This window comes from the organism of the source record quoted next, unplaced genomic scaffold, assembly GCF_019419815.1.
Source record: "Pyrus x bretschneideri cultivar Hongxiangsu unplaced genomic scaffold, Pyrus_bretschneideri_v1 Contig72, whole genome shotgun sequence".
Classification (NCBI taxonomy): Eukaryota; Viridiplantae; Streptophyta; class Magnoliopsida; order Rosales; family Rosaceae; genus Pyrus; species Pyrus x bretschneideri.
In genome coordinates, this window is record NW_025999812.1 from 591,889 (window position 1) to 598,616 (window position 6,728).

The window sequence follows — 6,728 nt, forward strand, 5'->3', positions numbered from 1 at the left end:
TATCAACTTCAATTCCCTTTTCTGAAACTATATGACCTAAAACTATGCCTTGTTTTACCATAAAGTGACATATTTCCCAATTTAAAACAAGGTTAGTTTCAATGCATCGTTTCAAGATCAAAGTGTGATTAGCTAAACAATCATCAAAACAATCACCAAAAACACTAAATCATCCATGAAGACTTCAATAATCTTCTCAACATCATCTGAAAAGATACTAACCATGCATCTTTGAAACGTGGCTGGTGCATTACATAAATCGAATGACATTCGACAATAAGCAAAGGTACCAAATGGACAAGTAAAAGTGGTCTTCTCTTGATCGTCCGGAGCTATGACAATCTGATTATATCCCGAATACCCATCAAGAAAGCAATAAAACGAAAGACCAGCTAACCTTTCAAGCATTTGATTAATGAACAGCAAAGGAAACTGATCCTTCCTTGTGGTGGCGTTGAGCTTTCTATAATCGATGCAAACTCTCCAACCTGTTGCGATATAGGTAGGCATAAGTTCATTCTGTTCATTCTTCACTATAGTGGCTCCCGATTTCTTTGGAACAACTTGAACCGGTGAGACCCACCGACTGTCCGAAATTGGGTAAATCACTCAACAATCAAGAAGCTTGATAATCTCCTTCTTCACAACTTCCATCATTGGAGGGTTAAGTTGGCATTGAGCCTCTCGAGATGGTTTAGCGCCCTCTTCCAAAAGTATGTGATGCGTGCATGTTGTAGGACTTTTCCCCTTGATATCGGCCAAGGTTCATCCAATTGCTGTTTTGTAATCCTTCAACACCCTCACCAATTTCTCCTCCTCTTCTGCCATTGATAGGAGCATATTTATGCGATTTAGTTAGCGTGTTTTCTTGCATTTATGTTGTTAGTTCCTAGTTATTTTAGTATTTTAAGCTATTTTCGTGTGTTTGTAGGTCCAAAGGGCTAAAGAGGCAAAAAAGTGCATTTTGGCGTAGTTTTGGGCTTGGAATGGATGGCACGTGCATGGAGCAAGGTGGATGGATGAAATTGAAGTTCAAGAAAGGCTAAGAATCTGCTTAAGAGATGGAAGAAATTAATTCAAGACTTGGAAGACTAGGAATCAGCTACAAAGAAGGAAACATGAGTCAAACTTCCTTATTTTGACTTAGTCAATCCTAATCTTTTCCTACTTATGTTCCAGCTACCAAAGGGGTTCCCAATTAATTTACGGCACTTAAATATAAGTTCTAGAAGCCTTAATCCCGGTCAAAGAGGGTGATAGGTTCATATTTACACGACTTCGCTAGCTTATTCTAGTGCATTTGTGCTATTATTTCTTAGTTAATGTCGTATTTCATCTCATTTTCGTGTGTTTGTAGGTCCAAAGGGTTAAAGTACCAAGAAAGTGCATTTTGGTGCATTTCGGAGCAGTTTTGGGTGCTAAGTGGATAGCTTGTATATGGGCCAAAATGGATGGACGAATTTGGAGTTCAAAAGGCTAGAAATCTGATGAGAAGATGAAGGAACTAAACTCAAGACAAAGTCGATAAGGAATTAACTCAAAAGAGGAAACATTATCCAAAACCTTATCCAACCTTATCCAAAACCTTTTCTTATCTTGTCTTATCCTAACCTTATCATGCCTTAATCCTAGTTGCAAGGAGACCTAAATAGATATTTCTAGAACCTATTTCTAGAAGCAATCTTTTCTAGAAGTCCCAAATCAGCCACAAAGCACATTATTTCTAGAAACCCTACAAAGGTGGCGCCTATTCCCTTCTAGAAGGCCTTGCTTTGCCTTGCAAGCCATTCCCTCCTTCCCTCCAATATGTGCCGCACCCTCTACGCCCTATCCCTGATTGATTCTGATTTTTAGAGCCTTATTCCTTGTTGATTTGGGTTACACAAATCCTTTTATGAAACTAATTGGGCCAAACCCCCTCCTAAGTGGATTTAATCACCTATTGCCGAACCCTAGGGCCCTATTCCAATAAATCTGCTAAGCGTAACCCTAATCTAATTAACCCTAAGACTATATAAACATATTTTCAGCCACAAATTTGTACCACCCTCTTATGCTATTTAAAAACTTGTTGCCACAACCCCTAGCCTCCATTCTTCATCATTCATCCACTCCATACACTTCCATATACAACCTGCCGCACTCTACCACCATGATCAGCCATTATTCATCATCCAAAACAAGAACACACCATTCAAACCCCCAAAACCACCACCCACAACCTGTGTCGCAGTAAGGAAGAAGAAGGGAAGCCTAGTCGTGCATGCCATTCAACATGGAATTGCTGAAACGTTTAGGTGTAATCTTTCTTGTGTTTTTCAATGTTTAATTTCAAGAATCTTTGCTTTGCGAGTATGAGGAACTAATCTCCTTTTGGCTAGGGGAAATTTTGAAACCATGGCTATATTTGCATTATGATTTGATTACTTCCAGTTGTGATTTCATGAATGGTGAATTCAATTTACTTATCTATTTGAATTAAAACTTGTTTGTGTATGTGGGTTAAGAGTGCACACTTAATTTGCATGCATAAATTTGATGCTAGGGTATAAGGAGACTTCACCTAATCATTGGAAACTTATATTCATGAGTAGTTAAGGTTGTTAGTCACAATCATGTTAAGTAAATTCTTAGCATAACTATCATGCGCTTTCATAGTTACGAATGCCTCGTCAACACTTATGATTTTCATAGAAATTAATGATCTTTGATTGCTTCTCTATTATGCACGTTTCATGTAGAGAACTTTTGAGGAATAATTTGATTGCAATGCGCTAATTCCATTCAATTCATTGACCTAAGGGAAATCTGAGAGTTAATTTAAGCATACCTAATTAACTTGGGGTGTTGAGGTTCATGATTCATTGAATAAGCAACTGGAGATTGTTTTGTATGCAAGTATGCCATGTATGGAGAAAGACCTTCTAGCTAGCCCAACATCCATTTAATTCCACCAATTTCGTGCAAATCTGCCTAGTCTAATTTCTTGCTTTGTTTGTTCTATTTTTTGTCCAAAACCAAATCCCCATTTAGTTTAGAGTGTCTAACTAGTTAAAATCTGTTTTAAATTGTGTTTTCAAGAGTTTTGAGTCAAGTTAGAACCAAATTTCGTCCAATTTTGTGTTTAGAGTCAAATCTGCCCAGTTTGTGTTTTTTAGGCAGTTTTGAGTGTTTTCAGTTTATTTTTGTGAACTTATTTTGAGTCTTTTAAGTTGAGTTAAGTGTTTAAAACCTTTGTTTTATCTATTTGAGTCAGTTTAAAGTGTTTAGCAATCCCTCCTAATCCCCGGTTTAAGAACAATCCCTACTTACTTATAAACTACAATTGTCAAAAGAGGGTTAATTTGTGTGTTAAGTTAAATTTTCGCATCAAATTTTGGCGCCATTGCTGGGGATTAGCAACTTTGCTAATCCCTTGTTATTTCTTTTTGTTATTTTCATGTGTTATTGGTTTTAGTTTCTGACGTTATCTTGTTTTATTGATTTTAGGTACTAGTTTATGACTTGGAGTTCTCAACCGATTCATGCGCATATCTTAGACTTTGACGACAATTTTGAGCGGACCTTGAGAAGGAAGAAGAATCAACAAGAGCCTTAACCACCTCAACATGCACCAAAGCTTGAAGAGGATGAAATACAAGTAGGAGAGGAGGCCACGGCTCAAATTTTTGAGGAAGAACAAGCTATGGCAGCTGACAATTGAACAATCAAGGAGCTTTTCGCTTCGGGATTAGATAATGCCATGCCTCTATGCATTCAATATCCAAGGGTAGCCCCGACTGACGAGTTCGAACTCAAGTCTAGCTTATTGCACCATATTCCTAAGTTCCATGGGTTGTCCATGGAAGATCCTAATAAGCACTTGAAGGAGTTTGAGGTTGTTTGCTCAAGTATGACCCCGGTGAATGTTGATGGGAGCATTTTGACGATGAAGGCTTTTCCCTTTTCTCTCTTGGAAAAGGCTAAAGATTGGTTGTATGAACTAGCCCCCGGAACTGTCACATCATGGGAGAGTATGAAAAGGGCATTTTTGGAGAAGTTTTTTCCAACTTCTCGAGTCATTCTTTTACGCAAAAGGATTAGTGGCATTCAGCAAAATCAAGGTGAATCATTTCCAACTTATTATGAACGTTTTAAAACTCTTATTGCTTCATGTCCACAGCACCAAATGAAGGAGGAGCTTCTTCTTCAATATTTCTACGAAGGGCTTCTACCAATTGAACGCCAAATGCTAGACGCCTCAGCGGGAGGAGCTTTAGTGGACAAAACATCCATGGCCGCCAAGACTCTCATTGCCAACCGAGCTTTAAATGCTCAACAATACGAAGGCGTTGGTCAAAGAGACATACCACGGCAGCAACAAGTCAATGAGGTAAGTGCTATTTCTGAACTTCAAAATCAAATAGCTAATCTTACTTCTCTTCTTTCATAGGTGGTTGAAATACCAAAGGTACAAAGTGTGGCTGTTTGTGGCGTGTGCTCCATGAATAGACATCTCACGGATAAGTACCCTCAATTGATTGAGAACGAAGGGTGGGAATCTGCCAATGCCATGGGTTATGGGAGCCAAAACCAACCAAGGAGTGATCATTTCTCTAATACATACGATCCTGGTTGAAGAGATCATCCAAATTTCAAATGGAGGGAGCCACAACAACCCCAACAACAAAGCGCATTTAGGTAGCAACCTCCGGGATTCTACCAAGGCCGTACGCACCCACACCACCCCAAGCACAACCTACACAACCCAAATCAGGTTCGTCCATAGATAATGATCAAATTTTCAATTACTAACTTCTATGGCGCAGGGAATGCAAAATAGGGACAAAAAGGTTGATGAATTAGAAAAGTAAGTGGGGCAGATTGCGGAGTTCATGGGCCAATTTAGAGAGCAAGGCAAGTTGACTAGTTCAACCATTGTCAACCCAAAAGGAGGATTCGAATTTGCCAAAGCAATCATGTTGCGAAGTGGAAAACAAGTTGGAACGGCCTCACAACCCTCTAAATCAGCCCCAACGGAGGACGAAAAATTACAATTCGAGAAGGAGGAGCAAAAGCAAGCCACGGCAAGGGTAACAGCACCCATGTCGCAGCCACCCAAACAACCCCATTCGGCTTCCAAGGGTAAGGAGGTTCCAAATTCGATTATTTCTAATGTTATTCCTCCAAATGTACCATTTCTTCGTAGATTCATGCAAACGAAGAAGGAGGAGGCTGAGAAGGACATTTTGGAGACATTTAGAAAAGTACAAGTTAATATACCACTTTTGGATGCAATTAAGCAAGTTCCAAGGTATGCTAAGTTTTTAAAAGAACTTTGCACTACTAGGAAGAGAATTTCGAATAAAAAGGTTGTCAAGGTAAGTGAAAATGTCTCAGACATCTTGCAACGTAAATTGCCCCTTAAATGCTAAGATCCAGGTAGTTTTACAATTCCTTGTGTTATTGGCAATAATCGTTTTGAACATGCCATGCTAGACTTAAGTGCATCTATTAATGTCATGCCTTACTCAATTTATGCATCTATGAACCTAGGTGGGTTAAAAAATGATGGTGTGATTATTCAATTGGCCGATAGATCTAATGCCCATCCAAATGGTGTTTTAGAAGATGTTTTAGTGCAGGTTAATCTTTTAATCTTTTCGGCGGATTTCTACGTGCTTGAAATGGAAGAATCAAACCATTCCCCTTCGTTGCCAATCCTTCTTGAACGCCCATTCATGAAAACTGCCTGCACTAAGATTGATGTGTTTAATGGGACATTGACAATGGAATTTGATGGGGAAGTTATTAATTTCAGTCTTTCTGAATCTATCAAGTACCCTAGTGATGATCAGTCATGTTTTGCTATTGATGTAATTGATTCTTTGGCGCAGGACCATTTTGAACAATTGAACGAAGATGCACTTGAATTGGTCATTACAAGAGGAATGGAATTCAAAAACAAGGAACCAGCCCCATTGGCCACCCATGGCATGCATGGAGGGCACCATGCCGTGCCCCCTAATGTACATATGAGTGAGATAGTGGCTGTCCTTGAGTCATTGCCACTACAATCTGGTAAGTCTTTGGACCCAATTTCAATTCCAATTTCGACTAATAAGCCCATTCCCTCAGTTGTGCAGCCACCTTCCCTTGTACTTAAACCATTGTCAAGCCATTTGAAGTATGTTTTCTTGGGAGACCAAGAGACCTTGCCTGTCATTATCTCCTTCTCACGGCACAAGAAGAAGGTAAGTTAGTGAGGGTGTTAAAGGAGTACAATACAGCAATTGATTGGACCTTGGCCGACATCAAGGGAATAAGCCCTACCACGTGCATGCATCCTATACTTTTGGAGAAGGGGTCTAAGGCATCTCGAGAGGCTCAATGCCGACTCAACCCTCCAATGATGGAAGTTGTGAAGAAGGAGATAATCAAGCTCTTCGATTATGGAGTGATCTATCCAATTTTGGATAGTCGTTGGGTGCCTCCGGTTGAATGTGTTCCAAAGAAATCCGGAGTAACTGTGGTGACAAATGCCGAAAATGAACTTGTTCCTACTCGAATCCAAACAGGTTGGAGGGTTTGTATTGATTATAGGAAGCTCAATGCCACTACAAGGAAGATTATTTTCCTTTGACATTCATTGATCAAATGCTTGAAAGGTTAGCGGGTTATGCTTTTTATTGTTTTCTTGAAGGATATTCATGTTATAATCAAATTGTGATAGCGCCCCTTTGGTACAT